Below are 15,807 nucleotides of genomic sequence, written 5' to 3'. Positions count from 1 at the left end.
AAAAAATGGAGATTAAACCCGTCTCCTAGAACTGGAAGGGACCTTGAAAGGTCATCAAGTCCAGCCCCTGCCTTCACTAGCAGGACCAAGTACTGATTTTGCCCCAGATCCCTAAGTAGCCCCCTCAAGGATTGAACTCACAATCCTGGGTTTAGCAGGCCAATGCTCAAACCACTGAGCTATCCTTGCCCACACACCTCTTGGGTGTCATGCAGTTCTTGGTTGACAATGGCCAACTCATTGGCTGGAATTCTGGAAACAGAGGCAGAGTGAATGAGTGCAAGCATATCCTGGGGGCGAGTTGCATTAAGAAAATTATGGGATTTGAAAATGTGGGCTGGTTCCAGACTGAGGCCTTGTGGGTCTCAGCCATATCTTCAGGACAAGGCATCATCCTTGCTGTTCCTGGTTCCAGGCTGGTAGGAGTTGAACTCAGAGAAGACTAAGGCCCATCAGAGCTGTTGTTGGTTCAGGGCCTTGCCTTGCACAGGTACTCCAGGTTCTTGTGGTCAGTAAACACTTGGGCTGGATGTTGGATCCCTTCCAAGTAGTGTTGCCATTCTTCAAAAGGCAATCTGAATTGCCAGAAGCTCCTTGTCCAGGATCTCACTGTTTCACTGTGCAAGTTTAAGCTTCCTTGAATAATAGGCAAAGGGCTGCAGTATTTGCTAGGGTCGCTGATCACCATACTAGAGGCATCAGTTTCCAAAACAAAAGGTTGTGCCATGCTGGTGCGGGCCAGTGCTGGAGCGGTGGTAAAGGCAAGCTTCAAATGCTCAAATGCATGCTGGGCCTTGGGCAACCAATGGAACTTGAAATTATTTCAGAGTAGAGCCGTGAGGGGCTTGGCTTGTTTTGAAAAATTCAAAATGAACCTCCAGTGGAAGTTTGCAAAGCCTAAAAAACATTGCAGGGGACTGCCCGGTTGCGGACAGCCTGCACCTTGCGTGGGTCCGTCTTGATTCCCTCTGGGGACAGGTTGAAACCCAAGAACTCATCTGAGGTCTGATCAAATGCACACTTCTTTAGTTTAGCACAGAGACCACGTTGTTATAGTCTCTCCAGGACTGTGCAGACATGAGTGATGTGTTGGTTCCGATAGTCTGAGAATATCCATGTATTATCTAAGCACATTACCACAAACTTGTCCAGTAGGTTTCATAGCATATCGTTAATGAAATGTTGGAACATTGCTGAAGCATTAGTCAGTCTAAATGGAATAACTAAATATTCAAAGTGGTCATAGTGGGTCCGAAAGGCAGTTTTCCATTTGTCACCTTCTCGGATATGGATGAGATTATAAATTCCCCAGAGATCCAGTTTCATGAATATGTGAGCAACACCCATGTGGTTCAACAACTCAGAGACTATGGGTAGTGGGTAATCAGATTGGTATCTGATTTAGGGCTTGGTAATTGGCACATAGGCAGAAACTTCCATCTTTTTTTACAAAAGGACTGAGGCACCAGCTGATGAAGTTGATTTGCATTAGAAATCCTGAGCCAGGTTCTCTTGCAGATATTTCAGTGCTGCCAGTTCAGGTTCTGACATTGCATATATCCATCCAAATGGTATCTTCACCCCTGGCTGAAGTTCTATGTGGCACTCATAGTCCCGATGTGAGGGGAAGTTTTCTGCATTCTTCATCTCAAAGATGTCAGTGTAGTCACAGTACCTAGGGGGAAGTTCCATAGTTCCCCCAGTAGGTGATTCAGTGCAGGCAATTACCCCTACTTCTTGGATCTGGCTGCAATGCTACCGGGTCCCTGACCATGCTGTCAGCAGAATTCTGATGGGAACTTGACTTTCTGCTTTGATCAGTGAATGAGGGGGTCATGAAGGGTCAGTCGGGAGATACCAAGGATGAGAGGAAAATGTGGGGAATGGATTGCACTGAATTGTATTATTTCTCCGTGCCCCTCAGTAATGGCCTGCAGAGGGACAGGCTCCTCTACAGCTGGACCTGAAGACAGCAGAGAGCCGTTAGTACTTTTGAACATGTTGGGCTTGACCTTAAGTTGCAGAGGAATTTGTTGGGTCCAAGCTGTAGCTGCATCCATGAAATCGCCCATTGCTTCTTAGTCGAAGGGGAATCTGTCGGGGTACCCCAGGATGTGCAGCTGGATAGGAATCTGCGGATGAGAAGCCCAGGGATGATGCTTGGGATGCTTCTCAGTGATTATTAGGGTATGGGGAAGTTCTCTTCTCCTAAGGCCCATGCCAGTTCTCCCCACTGTGCCTGCAAGCTCTTCGGCATTTGTATTGGGCAAGCTGAGATGACATAGCCAGGTTCACCATAGTAGAAATACAAGTGGCACTGACAGAACCATTCCTTTTCTTCAGTTGTGAATTGTTGATGAGCCAGATCAGCTTGCATAGGTTCAGCAGACAATACAGAAGCTGGGATCATGGTAAGCGGATAGGGAGGCTGCAGGCATAATCCTTTCCTCCTCCCTGTAGCAGGGTGGACCCCTGCTCCTGCCCTGAAGGGGTTAAAAACAGCCCTGGGAAGGGGCTGTGGCTGGAGAAAGCAGCCTTTAGGCTGGGCTGATTGGGGAAGTGGCTGCAGCTGGGGCCACGCCCCAAACTGAGGAATGGGTCCTCATAAGAAGGCCAGAGGGGCTAGAAGCAGTCAGTCTCTCTCTAGCTGTAGAGGGAGATGGGCCTGGCTGCCGGGAGCTAGAGACAAAGTACCTGAGGGGAGCAGGGCTGAGGACAGGCTGAGGATTGGGGGAGCTCTAGCCTAGAAAGCCCCAGGCTGAGGCCTCGCATTAGGCTAAAAGGTACTGGGGGTTGCAGAGGGCAGCCCAGGGGTAAGCTAGGGCAGCGGGTCCAAACCCCGTTGCCTATGATGAGTGGCTGATACTGCAATCTGCCCCAGTGAACGAGGGCGAGATGGAGACTGGGCAGTAGCCATATACTGAGGCAAAGTGGGGATAGAGAGTGGGGGTCCCCTGGGAAGGGGATCCCTCAGAGAAAGGGGTGACTGCTTGGGGGCAGCAGTCCACATAAAAGGGCACCGGGTCCAGGGAGGGACACGGGGCCAGAGGATGGGTGGATCACTGGCCTGCAGAGGGTGCTCTGGAGCTGGAACTGAGCTAATTCCCAGAAGTAACCAGCAGGAGGCGCCGCAGGGGTGAGTCCGCACATCTACACATGGTGGAGAATGCGGGCATATCGGTCTGCCCCTGATACAAGGGGCCTGGGCAAGGACTGTGGACTATTGCCTGGACTGGAGTGATCCAGGGGATGATGGATCTGGGGTACATGGGGGTCTTCTATGCAGAGGCCCCAGAGGTAGTACCTGGTTGGGCCCTGGTGCCAGTGCCCCAGAGAAAGGGGGCTGACCACCTGCAGGGGATCCGGGAGGCCCAACAGGACATGTGGGAGCTGCAGGAGGCCCTCCGGGGACAGGTGGGCCAGCTGGTACAGGAACAGCGGGCCCTGGTAAACATCCTCAGGATGGAGTTCTGGAGGCGTGGTGGAGACAGATGGCAGAGGCGGAGAGCTGGGACCAGGAGGCCTGCGGCTGAGTGCCGGACATGCTATGCCTGTTTAAGGCAGGGACATATAAAAGGGGACTGTCCCTACTGAGTTGGGAGCAGGCTGCCTCACCCAGAGAAGGGGCAGCGGCAGGTTCCTCGGGCAGTTTGCCAGGTGCGGGAACCCGGGCAGCTGCCAGCGTGTTGGACTGGTAGGCAGATGGGCCATTTCTGGAGGGACTGTCCAGGCCCAGGGAACACGATACAGGGCAACCCAGAGGGGGCTAGGCCCACGAAGAGACGGAGAAGGCCTACGGCGGCAGGGAGCCTGCTGGGGCTGCCAGAGGCCAGGCCACATTAAAAGCACTGCCCCCTCAGGAGGGTTGAGGGTTGGCCGATGGAGGTGCCTGGAGACCCCGAAGGGGCCATGCTGGATCTGGAGAAGGTGACACAGGCTGAGATGGGGACCCTGCAGGAGGCTGGGACCCAGACCATCACCCCCTCATCAGGGGGAGAGAGACCCAGACGGGGTGGGCCCAACAAGCAACGGGGGCTCAGAGGGGACATATCCAAGAAACAAAATGAACCCAGGTGGTTGTGGGACAGACCAACAAGGGGACCCAGACCCTGAGGGAAGAGGGCCTGGGGGACTCAAATCTACGGGCACGGCTTGAGGAAGCAGAGCGGGCCCTCTGTGAGTCTGAAGCGGGTGCGGTGGACCTCGCTAAGGAGTATGCGGCTGTTGTGGGTAAGGAGGTCCGCTTGCGGAAGCGATTGGAGGAATCAGAAAGGAAGCAAGTGGCGCTGGAGGCACATGGGTGGCTGGTCCAGGCAAAGAAGCCCCCCTATCACCAGGGGTGGGGGTTTTGAGGGGGGAGGTGTGTAGCAGGGTGGACCCCTGCTCCTGCCCTGAAGGGGTTAAAAACAGCCCTGGGAAGGGGCTGTGGCTGGAGAAAGCAGCCTTTAGGCTGGGCTGATTGGGGAAGTGGCTGCAGCTGGGGCCACGCCCCAAACTGAGGAATGGGTCCTCATAAGAAGGCCAGAGGGGCTAGAAGCAGTCAGTCTCTCTCTAGCTGTAGAGGGAGATGGGCCTGGCTGCCGGGAGCTAGAGACAAAGTACCTGAGGGGAGCAGGGGAGCTCTAGCCTAGAAAGCCCCAGGCTGAGGCCTCGCATTAGGCTAAAAGGTACTGGGGGTTGCAGAGGGCAGCCTAGGGGTAGGCTAGGGCAGTGGGTCCAAACCCCGTTGCCTATGATGAGTGGCTGATACTGCAATCTGCCCCAGTGAACGGGGGTGAGATGGAGACTGCGCAGTAGCCATATACTGAGGCAAAATGGGGACAGAGGGTGGGGGTTCCCTGGGAAGGGGAACCCTCAGAGAAAGGGGTGACTGCTTGGGGGCAGCAGTCCACATAAAAGGGCACCAGGTCCAGGGAGGGACATGGGGGCCAGAGGACAGGTGAATCACTGGCCTGCAGAGGGCAGTCCGGAGCTGGAACTGAGCTAATTCCCAGAAGTAACCAGCAGGAGGTGCCGCAGGGGTGAGTCCACATGTCTACACTCCCTCATCCCCACAGCTGATTATCTGTGTGGATTGTAAGGTCCACAAAGGTGGCTAGCCCTGTAGGCATCTCTGTGAGGGACAGTTCCTCTTTGATTTCTTCCTATAAGCTCCATCCAAACTGGTACAGCTGTGCTGCTGTGTTCTACTCTGTATCCACAGTGAGGCAGTGGAAGTGTTACTAGAGATTTTTACCTTTAGGATCCTGTATACATTGCAGCACCCTGGATAGAGATCTTGACAGTTAGGGGGTTGGGGGGAAAAGAGCGAGAAACACCATGAACAGTTCACTTCTCCCAATTAGCATTACAAAGGTAGTGATAGCATCAGAGTGCTTTAGTTTCGAGAGAACAGTAGTTAATTCTAGGCCAGATGCTGTAGATGAGCTATACATAATGATGGCTTTAGAGCTAAAAATCCAAAATGGTTTGACACTGATTCTCTATTAGAAGATATCAAAGATGGAGGACACAGATAGAACTGACCAATTGCAGATAAGAGATGGGAGTGAAACAAAGTTCAATAAGTTATGACCCAACTCACTCCAGAATACCTGAAGGGAGGGTAGGAGGAGCAGCAGCCTGAGTGACAGGCAAAGCTAATTGGCTGGACAGTTACCAACCATGTAGGGAGAAGCAGAAGAGGCTATGTTAATCCAAGTCTGAAAGGCCAGCCAATCAGAGGAGTCCAGAAACTGAATAAAAGGAGGCTTTGACAGGCTGGTGTGAGTGGAAGAGACCAGGCGAAGATCAAGAGCAGCAGATAAGGCAACCAGGCAGAAGCAGCAGTGAGAAAGAAGAAAAGATCAGCAGGAAGGCAGACAGAGCAGAAGCACCTGAGACAAGGCAGAGGGATTGGTGAAGGAGTGTAAGTCTAATTTCCTTTGCTTCTTAAAAGACTGTTTGGGTGTGTCTGCTAATAAAGCTGAGTGTCTGCGATTGAGTGGTCCACCTCACCCATTCTGTGATTGTCTGGCCAACAGTCACAGAATGTCAGTATTAAGAAATAGATGTTGTTCTTAATATGTAATGTTTTCTTATTCATATGTATAGAGTTCTGTGTATTCTATCGTGGACTGTAACAGCATATTGAAAGCTCGAGATGTGTATGACAAGTCTCTCTGTGTGTATCTTAAGTAGTTGATTATAACCATATTGTGACATTGGACTCTCTGTTTCTGGAAATATACTTATAAGTGTAAATATAAGCAAACTGGAATATGCTTTGTGCTAGCTATGCCATGTAACATATCTTTGCAAAGGTTAAGCTCTACGGAATATGTTCATCCTATTAGTATGCATGTATCATTTTTATATCTGAAGTTATGAGCATTGGCTCTGTATTTGTATTTGAAGTGTTTGCTGTAGGAAGGACATAAGGGAGGTTTCACCAAGGACTATTCAAGTAATTGGGAGTACTTAACTAACAATGGACTTTGGGAGACACCTATCCACATCTGAGCTTTCCTGGGAATGTTCAAACTAACATGTAAACAATTGGCGTCGGCCTGCAAAAAGCTGAATCATTCATGGATATGTGACTTGCCCAGGTGGCTACAAACTCATCTTGTTGCTGTGATTTTTGCATAGAAGAACAAAGGAGTTTCTGTCCACAAGAGAGAATATAAAATGCCCTAGAAGCCTCTCCATTTTGTCTTCAGCTGGCTCAGGAGATGGCCTCTCCAGCCCAAAGAGGTGCCTGAAAGAAACTGAGACAAAGTACTATAACTATGGGGATGTGAGTGATTGCTGGACCCACGCCATAAACTACAATGTTGGCATGAAAAGGATTGGGCTCAGACTAGGAAGGAGCGTAGTCTGTGAAAGAAGCATATTGGAACATCTGAGGGTGAGATTTACCTATATTCTGTTTCCTGCTGTACTAGGCTTAGACTTGTGTGTCTTGTTTTATTTTGCATGGTAACTTACTTTGTTCAGTCTGTTATTATTTGGAACCACTTAAATCCTACTTTTTTATTTAATAAAATCACTCTTGCTTATTATTGAACCCAGAGTAAGTGACTAATACCTAGGGGAGCAAACAGCTGTGCATATCTCTCTATCAGTGTTATAGAGGATGGACAATTTATGAATTTACCCTGTATAAGCTTTATACAGAGTAAAATGGATTCATTTGGGATTTAGACTACCAGAAAGGCTGAATACTGGGTGCTGGGAAAGTCCCTGTTAACTGAGAAGCCCCTGGGCTAAGTGAATCTTAGTTTCTGTGAACTGCAGAGGGGCATGACCCCACGTCTTGGTCTGTGCTGGAGCTAACTCGTGTCTAGCACAGCAAGATAGGAGTTGAGGAAAGCCTTCTCTGGCAAAGGGGTTTGTTTTCAGTGGTATCCCAGCATATCCAGTGACAGTCTTGAAGGAGTTTCTGTGACCCAACCCATCACAGATATATAATCTGTGTCTCCTATTTATTCTGTGATGCTATGCCGTTTGTTTTTTTGTTTTTTTTTTAGTGTTATAATACTGTTTTGTACCTATGCATGGGGAATTTATATGTTACATTGTAACAAGCCTGTTATATTATTGAAGGCCTTATAAATATGTATAAAACGGTCAGTGTGTACCAATATTGCAACATTGTATGACTGACTATTCTACTAAACTGCTTTAATGTATAATTTAAGTACAATATTATTGTGCTTTACTATCTATTATACACTATAATGCTTTCTTTTCTGCTTTATTAAATATACTGTACCTGTCTATTCCTTTTCAATAAACAAGATTCTGTTTTCAAAGAATAAATGCTTGTTTGTCAACCCCTGCGCAGACGCAGATACAGCCCTCCGCTCAAAGGATTATCAGGATTAGCCTGCTGTGGGGAGTCCTCTGTGGGTCGGAGACAAACCCCTGGGAGTATCCTGGCAATTCCTGTAGGGCGGACCATCACCTTTTACACATTTGGGCCGACTAAACTGGTAATCAATTTATGGTTATAGGCAAGCTAGCCTTGAAGTGCCATGGGTCCAAATTGTAGGGTAACAGAAGTGCGCTGCATAGGAGGCCACTGTGCCTTGCCCCTACTGGAGTCCCCTCAGGGCAGTCTTTGCCGTTTGTGCTCAGTCCAGGTCTTCAAAGAGGGTGGATGTTAATTGAAGAAAAGCCCCCAGTCTGACAGCACCGAGCTCTGGCCTTCCAGCAAGGTGGATGCCCAATATAATGCATCTTTTGTCAGCAGGCTGATTACCTGGGCCACCTTAGTCTGGTCAGAGGCATAGATTTGGAGACAAATCAGAAACAGAAGGTGGCATTGGCTCATGAAGACCAAACCATTGGGGCAAGGGTATTGCTGGCTGTGTTTGCAGCACGGTATTCGCAGCGTTGAGCTGCCTCATTTGCTCCTTCAGCTGCTGCTTGTCCAAGGTTGGCTGCACAACTTGGGCCTGCAGTGTTTGATTATCCGCCTGAAGGCAATGGGCCCATTTGGCAAAGTCTGATGCTTCTAGTGACTGCACTGGTGCTGCTGGATCCATCCTTCTCACACTAGGCTCAGCCCTTCAGGGTAACTGGGGTCCGAACAAGCTGTCTTGGCCAAGTTGTAGGTGGCCAGACCTAGTAGTCAAAGCCAGAGTCTGCAGTCACAAGACAAGCGTCAACTGAGTCAGGATACCAAAAGGTCAAAGCCAGAGGTCAGAATCACAAGTCACGAAGCAGGTCAGGATACCGGGAGGTCAGAGTCAGGAGACAAACTGGAGGTCAGAGCCGTGAATCAGACACCAGAAGTCATGCAGAGTCAGGATGACAGGAAATCAAGCCACAGGAGAAGGAAGCACTCCGTCCAGAACAGGATGGATCCCAGTTGTTCAGACAGCTTCCTGTTCCTGCTGCTGGCTTAAGTAGGGCCAGCAGGCCAATCAGCTGCTCTGGGACTCTGCCAATAGGACTGCAGGTGTGGAGCCTCTAACTGGGGCTAGGCTTCTTGGGTCCCAAGTAAGCATGCATCAGCAGGCTGCCAGGTGGAGGGTTGGAGCTGTGGCTCTCCTATAAACCTTGCAGACCCAGGCTCCTGGGTCATGACACTCTTTCTGAACTCTGCTTGAATGTGGTTATGACTGGGCAAACTGTATTTAAAGCAAGTTAATCTCTGGCTACATTGCACTTTATTATGCTGTAGCAGGGCTGTGAATTACATATTTACATACCTGGTTAATACAGTGAGGCTTTTTTAAAAAAAACTTGTCTATAAATTACCTTTTTAATGATTATTGCATTGCTTGGAGCATTGCTCTGCTACAGTGAATAACCAGCATACAATAAAGTTTTATTACTGCCACATTTCACAGTGGATTCCAATGTCAGTAATTCCCTGGCCCTCTACCAGAAATCTCAAGGTGCAAATAACATCTTCTCTGAACTCTGAGAGAAGATCTATAAGCAGCTCATGCCAGATTTACCACAGCTCAGTACTTCTCGGCCTATGAACACCACAGCCAGACAGACACAATGAAGTCCACCTATAACTGATACGTCAAAGTCTCACATTTCAGCAGCCAACTTTGAAGGATATAATACAAGGAGGGGATTTTCTAGTTCTCTCTTCTCCTTTGAAAAAGAGGTCAGGAGAAGTGATTTGTTCTCCATCTCTCACCATACTCTTTGGGCTGGTTATTATTCTGGAGTAGCCTGCCTCACTGTAGTTAATGGGATTACTCTCCTGATTAAGGATACTGGTGTGACTGAGTTACAGGACAGGGCCTGTTTGTTCTGAAACCTGGTTACATATTTCCTTCCCTAGTGGCAAACTGCATGTTGGATGCCCCAGCTGCCTCCTGCTCTTTGGGTAATCTGGCTTTTAAACCAGATTGGAAAACACATTTTAATAATACATCATTTTCCTGGTTTAAAAAGCATAAAACTAAAGAACGCAAGCCCCCGATGTTCTCTCCCATGGGAATACCCATTATCTAGGAAGAAAGACTATTGCTGTTTCCTTCCCAGTCTTCCTTGACTGGGAGGCCATTTAACTTTGCACTAGGGGTGTGGCTCATAAATCCCTGAGCCCTAAAATGTGTGATGGAGAGCCCTTCCCCTTTCTCCTTGCAGCTCCATGCACTGGGGCAGTTTCAGAATTGTAGATGAGAAGAACCCATCCGTGCTATATTTACTAGAACCCACAACAATGATTTTAGTTATCACCTAATTATTTGCCAGGCAGCAGACTTGCAGTCTGGAAACATGTACTGGGAGTGATCCTTCAGGGTCAGGCACAGTTGATTCTCTTATTGATTTTTACTCCTGAAGTATTTGCCTCTTGAAGTTGGTAACCTGTTACTATAAATACTTGAAGACAGGCCGATGCATTGTCATTTGAAAAAATTCTAGGAGTGGAGGAAGAGCAATTGTTACTTTTAGTAGCTGAATTTTGCAGAAGGTAGAGTCTCAGCTATATAATCAAGAGTATGGCTCTATATCTTACTCCACACTGCTGCTATGCATGGTATGACTTTCCTCAGCTCATCTGCATACCCTTTGTCCTTTACTCATGTAACTCCTTGTCACCAATGAGGATTTGTCCTGATTACAGCCATTGGTGTAGCTGAAGTGGTGAAAAGCCCTGGTGTGGACAGGCAAAGCCAGTATTTTCAGTAGTATGGCTATCCCTGCTTGAAACTGTTGACCAATGGTTAAAGCCCTGGTCCATAGTCAGGAGACCTGCATTCTGTTCCCAGATTTGCCACCGATGTGCTGTGTGACCTTGCCCAAGTCACTTCATGCCTCTATGCCTTGGTCCCCTATCACGTTTTTTCAGTCTTCTTCATTCAGTGTGTAAACTCTGCGAAGCAGTGCTGCCTCTTAGAGTATGTCTACCCAGCAACACAAGTCCGGGCTCAAGCCTAACTCCCCTCATGTCCACACACCAATTGCGTTAATCTAGGGCTTGAACCTAAGGTCCTAGGTCTCTGCAGGGCTAGAGGGTCTGAGCCCATATTAAGCTGGGATTTAGGGTCCAAGCCTATTGCTTGTCTGTGTGCAAGCTGTCCCACCTTGACTTGGGTCCCAAAAGTCCTCTGTATGTATCCCAGAGTTCCTTGGGGCAACTTCCTTAGTCCTCTCTATGGCAACAATCTGTTGTGCAGTCTATTGCACTCCATTGCAAGTAGAAGTGTGCACTCTCAGGATCACACATAGGAGCCAGTCCCAAAACCTCTATGTAGCCTCCTGTAGCAGTGGCTCTGGCTCCAGCTCCTCCTCACTGTTGCCCAGAGCTTGCCCACAGCTGGGAGCAAAGCTGACAGGTGGGAGGCAGCTCCAGCTGCCTGGATGTTGGGAGTAATCTCTCCCCTAGCAGTGCTGAGCCAGGAGCTCTTCCTTTCCCTGCAAGGCAGCTGGTTGATCTCACACTGCTCTCTGTCCCTTGCTCCCAGGCATGGGTGGCAGGTATCACAGGCCCAAGGAGGCTAAGCCTCCCCAAACAGCCCTGCATGGCCCTGCCCACACTCCGCCCCATGACCCTCTCTTGCTTGCCACTTCTCCCTTGGCCCCAGCCCAGGCAGGCTGCTCCTCTTCCCGGAAGCAAGCTGGGGATGCCCAGTGCTGGGAGGGCCCTAGGCACTGGGGCCACAGTGCCCGGCCCTCTGGGACTGGGGGCACTGGGGCTTCCTGGCATTCTGGGGCTGGAGCTGCGGCTCTGGGGAAGGAGGATGCAGGGCCTCAGGCAGAACAGATAATGCTGGGGACTAGCCTTCCTGAATGGGCAGCTCATATGCCAATACGCTCCCTGGCTCCTGCCCACTTTCCCTGGGATGCACGTGCAGAGGCGCCTTTTCAGTGTGCACTGTCAGGGAAGTGAGTGGGAACTAGCACCAAAACTTCTCCACAGCCTCCTAGGGATCCCTTATCCCTGCCTCCCAGGGTGCAGCAGGGGCTGGGATAAGGGATGCCTTGGGGGGTGCTGGAGCACACTGCACCCCAAGCCCTGGGGATGCACTTCACCGCTCTGCAGCCAGGCTGGGGTGTGAGTTTGTGTTTTTCCTCTGAAACCTACATTTTATGTCAAACTTCCAAACAGACAAACATAAATAAAAACCCAACCAACCAAAAACCCTTCACTGAACAGCCCATTTTAAAAATTAAGAATTGCGAAGTTTCATTTTAATAACAGCTCTGGAGACTGATGTCCTAATTATCCTCACAACAGGTGCACATGGGCATTTATCTGCCAATGTGACTCAGCCTGGAGGTGGAGAGCCCAATTCTCCCATTAGGTGGTAGTTATAAAGCCTTCTTAAACTGCTGTCATTCTACTGAGTGTCACGGAGTGTGGGGGAGTCCGGCCCTGCACCCCTCTTCCGGGGACCCACAGTGACTCTTAGCCAGCCAGTAAAACAGAAGGTTTATTGGACAACAGGAACACAGGTTACAGCCGAGCTTGCAGGCACAGTCAGGACCCCTCCATCGAGTCCTTCTGGGCTAGCTGGGATCCTAGCTAGGATACCCTGAATTCCGCCCAGCCAGCCCCAAGCCCAAATTCAAACTGCTTCCCTCCTGCCACTCCCCTCCTTTTGTCCCCTTCCCGGGCAAAGGTGTTGACCTTTCCCCTCCCTTACCTAGCTCAGGTTACAGGCCCTGGCATTGTCCATCCCCTAAAGTCCTCCCCTGCTCTCCCACTCCCCACACAGACAGTCCCTACTGCATCACATCTCTCCCCCCTTCGAGACTGAACTGAGCAGGGTCACTCTGCCCAGTGACCTGGGGAAGTTCAGGGCCCCCTCTCCGGACAACGCATCCGCTGTCAGGTTGACACTTCCCTTCACATGGACCACGTCCATGTCATAGTCCTGCAGGAGCAGGCTCCACCTCAGGAGCTTGGCGTTGGCTCCTTTCGTTTGGTGCAGCCAGGTCAGGGGAGAGTGGTCGGTGTACACGGTGAAGTGTCGCCCAAAGAGATATGGCTCTAGCTTCTTAAGGGCCCACACCATGGCCAGGCACTCCTTCTCGATGGCCGCGTAGCTTTGTTCCTGGGGTAGCAGCTTCTTACTCAGGTACACGATGGGGTGTCTCTCCCCCTTTTCATCCTCCTGCATTAACACCGCCCCTAGTCCCGTGTCTGAGGCATCGGTTAACACCATAAACGGTTTGTCAAAATCTGGGTTTGCCAGAACTGGGCCACTAACAAGAGCCTCCTTCAGTGCCCGGAAAGCCTCCTGGCACTGCTCAGTCCAGATCACCTTGTCTGGCTTCCCCTTTTTGCACAGTTCAGTGATGGGGCCGGCTATGGCACTAAAGTGGGGCACGAACCTTCGATAGTACCCTGCCATCCCAATAAAGGCCTGGACCTGCTTTTTGGTTTGGGGAGCAGGCCAGTCTCTGATCACCTCCACCTTGGCTGGTTCCGGCTTCAGGCAGCCGCTCCCCACCCGATGGCCCAGGTAAGTTACTTCAGCCATCCCCACCTTGCATTTCTCAGCCTTTACTGTTAACCCAGCCTTTCGGAGTCGGTCCAGGACTTGTTTAACCTGGGACATGTGGTCCTCCTAGGTCTGGCTGAAGACGCAGATGTCGTCAATATACGCCACGGCAAAACTCTCCATCCCCCTCAGTAGCTGATCCACCAGGCGCTGGAAGTGGCCGGTGCTCCCTTGAGGCCGAAAGGCAGGGTCAGAAACTCATAGAGCCCCAGAGGGGTGATAAAGGCCGATTTCAGCCTGGCATCTGCGTCCAGCGGCACTTGCCAGTAGCCCTTTGTAAGATCCATAGTGGCGAGGTACCAAGCACCTCCCAGCTTGTCTAGGAGCTCGTCAGGCCTGGGCATAGGGTAGGCATCAGATACGGTGATGGCATTGAGCTTTCGATAGTCCACACAGAACCGGATTGACCCATCCTTCTTGGGGACCAGCACCTCTGGCAAGGCCCAAGGGCTGGAAGACGGCTGGATCACCCCCAAAGCCAGCATGTCCCTGACCTCTCTTTCAAGATCCTGGGCAGTTTTACCAGTGACCCGAAAAGGGGAGCATCTTATAGGGGGATGTGACCCGGTCTCCACCCGGTGGACAGTCAAATTAGTGCGTCCAGGCTGGTTGGAAAACAGCTGTCGGTATAGATGCAGCACCCCCCTGATCTCAGCGTGCTGGCCCGGGGTCAGTTGATCAGAGAGGGGAATCGCCTCCAGGGGGGAACCAGCTTTTGTCCCAGGGAATAGATCTACTAAGGGGTCATCTCCCTGTCCCTCCCAATGTCCACACACGGCCAACACCACATTCCCCCTGTCATAGTATGGTTTCATCATGTTCACATGGTACACCTGACGGTGATGTGCCCGGTTTGACAGCTCCACCACATAGTTTACCTCATTCAGTTGCTTGATAACCTTGAAGGGCCCTTCCCAGGTGGCCTGGAGTTTGTTTCTCCTCACGGGGATGAGAACCATCACCTGATCCCCGGTGGCGAAGGCACGGGCCCGTGCCGTGCGGTCATACCAGACCTTCTGCCTCCTCTGGGCTCGGGCCAGATTCTCCCTGGCCAGGCCCATGAGCTCGGCCAGTCTTTCCCGGAAGGTCAGGACATACTCCACCACTGACTCTCCCTCGGGAGCGGCCTTCCCCTCCCATTCGTCCCTCATCAGGTCTAGGGGCCCCCCTTACCCGCCTTCCATACAACAGTTCGAAAGGTGAAAACCCAGTAGATTCCTGGGGTACTTCCCTGTACGCGAACAGCAGGTGAGGTAAGCACTTGTCCCAATCCTGCGGGTGCTGGTTCATAAATGTTTTTAGCATCCTCTTCAGCGTCCCGTTGAACCTTTCTACCAGCCCGTTGGACTGGGGGTGATACGCTGAGGCCCAGTTGTGCTGGACCCCACATTTCTGCCATAAGGACCGGAGCAGGGCCGACATGAAGTTGGACCTCTGGTCCGTTAAGACCTCCTTGGGGAACCCCACCCGGCTGAAAATTGTCAGCAGCGCATCTGCCACTGTGTCTGTTTCGATAGAGGACAAGGCCACCGCCTCGGGGTAGCGAGTGGCAAAATCCACCACCACTAGGATGTATTTCTTCCCTGACCGGGTTGTCTTGCTGAGGGGTCCCACTATGTCCATGGCCACCTTCTGGAAAGGTTCTTCTATGATGGGTAAAGGCCTCAAACCTCTTTCCCCTTGTCCCGGGCCTTCCCCACCCTCTGGCAGGGGTCACAGGATTGGCAGTACTGTCGGACATGGGTAAAGACCAGGCCAGTAAAAGTTCTGTAGCAGCCTCTGCCTGGTGTGCCGGATTCCCTGGTGCCCTGCGAGAGGGATGTCATGGGCCAGGAACAACAGCTTGTGACGAAACTTCTGGGGAACCACCAGCTGCCTCCTGATCCCCCATGACTCTACTTCCCCTGGGGGAGCCCATTCTCGGTACAGGAACCCCTTCTCCCACAGGAACCTCTCCTTGCAACCTCTCCTCATGGTCTTTACTGCACTAAGGTCAGCCCGGTCCCTGTGCTTCCGCAAGGAGGGATCTTTCTGCAACTTGGCCTGGAACTCAGCAGCTGGGACAGGGACGGGGACCGGCTCTCTCTTGCTGGCTGGGTCTGAGGCCGTAGCCTCTCTGAACCGTGCCCCTGGGCGTTCCCCGCTCCCTGGGTTAGGGTCCTGCACCTCGGGTCGAGTACCTTCCCCGTTGTCGGGGTGCAGTGCCCTTTGCCAACTCTGACTACGAGTCACGACCAGGGCACTCTGGGTGTTACTAGGCCAGTCCTCGAGGTCCCCTCCCATTAACACGTCAGTGGGCAAATATCGGTGTACCCCCACATCCTTGGGGCCCTCCTTGGCC

Source organism: Gopherus flavomarginatus, chromosome 2 (genome assembly GCF_025201925.1).
Source record: "Gopherus flavomarginatus isolate rGopFla2 chromosome 2, rGopFla2.mat.asm, whole genome shotgun sequence".
NCBI classification, from domain to species: Eukaryota; Metazoa; Chordata; order Testudines; family Testudinidae; genus Gopherus; species Gopherus flavomarginatus.
Note: the sequence above shows the minus strand (reverse complement) of the source record.